This window comes from Alosa alosa, chromosome 2 (assembly GCF_017589495.1).
Source record: "Alosa alosa isolate M-15738 ecotype Scorff River chromosome 2, AALO_Geno_1.1, whole genome shotgun sequence".
NCBI classification, from domain to species: Eukaryota; Metazoa; Chordata; class Actinopteri; order Clupeiformes; family Clupeidae; genus Alosa; species Alosa alosa.
The window spans coordinates 35547319-35549818 of NC_063190.1; the positions used below are offsets into that span (position 1 = coordinate 35547319).

Consider the following 2500-nt stretch of genomic DNA (forward strand, 5'->3'; position numbering starts at 1 on the left):
ACGGCTCCTGATGGATTATCAATGGTAAAGTCCAGTGTGATAGCGGCCCCCTGAGCTGATCAATGACAAACAATCAACTCTCTGTACTTGTTACAGCATGAACACATCTGTGTGTGTGTGTGTGTGTGTGTGTGTGTGTGCTTGCTCCCCCTGTCACCAAGTTTCACAACAGTGATCTATTCTACTATTCACACACACACACACACACACACACACACACACACACACACACACACACACACACAGTTGAAGATGTGTCATATGTTAAAATGCTCATTCATTCATCTACTCATCTCTTTCACACACCCACTCTTCAGCAAATTCTCTTTGTACCGTCCTCCACACACACACACACACACATATTTACATTACTTATCACAGTCAGATTTGGTCCAAACCCAGCGGCTAAAAGGCCGTTAGCATATTTGACGCGGCGCCAGTATGCTCTGATAGCCTGTAATGTCACGCACGCACACACACAAAAATACACACACACACACATATTTACAGCATGCTCTGATAGCCTGTAATGCCTGTGGTCAGTCCACTACTGCATGTGGCTAGCTGAATAGCAGGCAGGATTGGGATCCACACTGACCGACTCTATGCTCTCATTCATTCTGTGTGTGTGTGTGTGTGTGTGTGTGTGTTGTGCGTTAACTAACCTTCTCTGGGCCTTCTCTCGGTCTCGAGGCGTGTGTGTGTGTGTGTGTGTGTGTGTGTGTGTGTGTGTGCGTGTGTGGAGTGTGCACGCAGTGTGTGTCGCGGCGCTAACTCACCTTCTCGTGAGGAGGTGGACGTGGTCCTGTAAACGCCGTCTGCTGGATCGCTGGCCTACACTCTTCCTCTCCGCACTCTCTCTTTTCTCCTCCTTTTCTCCTCTTTTCTCTCTCTGCACCTCTTTTTGTCTCCCCTTCTTTCTCTTTTTTCTTCCTCTGCACTCTTTTTCTCCCTCCTTTTTCTCCTCTTTTTCTCTCTCTCCTCCCAAGCATTCTCCTTTTTCTCCTCCTCTTTTTTTCTCTCTCTCTGCACTCTCTCTTCTCCTCCTTTTCTCCTCTTTTCTCTCTCTCTCCGCACTCTCTCTCTTCTCCTCCTTTTCTCCTCTTTTCTCTCTCTCTCCGCACTCTCTTTTGTCTCCTCCTTTTCTCCTCTTTTCTCTCTCTCTCTGCACTCTCTTTTGTCTCCTCCTTTTCTCCTCTTTTCTCTCTCTCTCTGCACTCTCTCTTCTCCTCCTTTTCTCTTTTCTTCCCTCACTTCCACTCTCTCTCCTTCCTCTTCTTCTGGCAGGAGTGTGAAAGAGTGTGTGAGTGGGAGAGAAGTCAGATTTAAGTGTTTAGTGTGTGTGTGTGTGTGTGTGTGAGTGGGGGGCGGGACTACAACCCACCCCTCCCCCCAAGCCCTCCAGGACGCAAATTCCTGGTCCCTGGCCCAAATTCCAATTTCATCTTTCAACCTGCTTGTCACTCTCTCTCTCTCTCTCTCTCACTGAAAAAGATAAGCACACTGACACACACACACACACCCGCTACCTTACTCCCACTGCTGTCACATGGCACCACACACCTGGGTTTCATTAGTATTTCCATCCAATACACATACTCTCTCACACACACACAGGTATACACATTAAAACATGCAAACACACACACACACACACACCCACACACAGACACACACACACACACACAGACCCAATCAGTAGCTCTCTCTATCGAGGGAAAGGCAGGGTACCCCTTGTGGAGAACCAGAGATATTTACCGCCCAGAGAGAAGGACAGAGAGAGAGAGAGAGAGATGGAAAGAGATGGACAGAGAGAGAGAGATGGACAAAGATAGAGAAAAAGAGAGAGAGATGGACAGAGAGAGAGAGATGGACAAAGATAGAGAAAAAGAGAGAGATGGACAGAGAGAGAGCCTAAAGGAATGATGAACAGATAGTTAGTTGAGAGAAAATGAAAGACAGGGACAGGGTTATTTATGGGCAAGAAACTGCAGAAGGGAGAGAAAAAGAGGAAGAGAGAGAGGGAGAGAAAGAGGGAGAGAAAGAGGAAGAAGAAAAGATATGCCTGAGGAATGTGAGCAAATTAGAGTAGAATGAAGGACAGTACAGACCCCTGCAACTACACTCCCCCCTACCTGGTCTGGCACACACACACACACACACACACACAATACTACCTACACACACACAATACAATGCATTAACAAGTATCATCACATTACGCATCGCCATCTGATGCAATAATAATAATGCAATACACACCACACATGCATTAATACACACACACAATAATGTGCGACGCGATTTACCACACACGCACGCGACGCACGCAATAACAACACACAATTTCACACCATACATATGCAATACACACACACATAGCACAATAATAATACCACAATACAAGCATATGCACACACACACGCGACGCACATTATTACGCACACACACGCACGCATTACACACATATGCACACACACACACACACGATGCACACACA

At 46.7% G+C, this 2500-nt stretch overlaps 1 pseudogene; it reads right to left on the reverse strand.

Moving 5' to 3' along the window:
* The window catches only part of LOC125285491, a 13209-nt pseudogene extending 12310 nt beyond the window's left edge, over positions 1-899 (reverse strand).
* Positions 900-2500: the final 1601 nt, after the last annotated feature.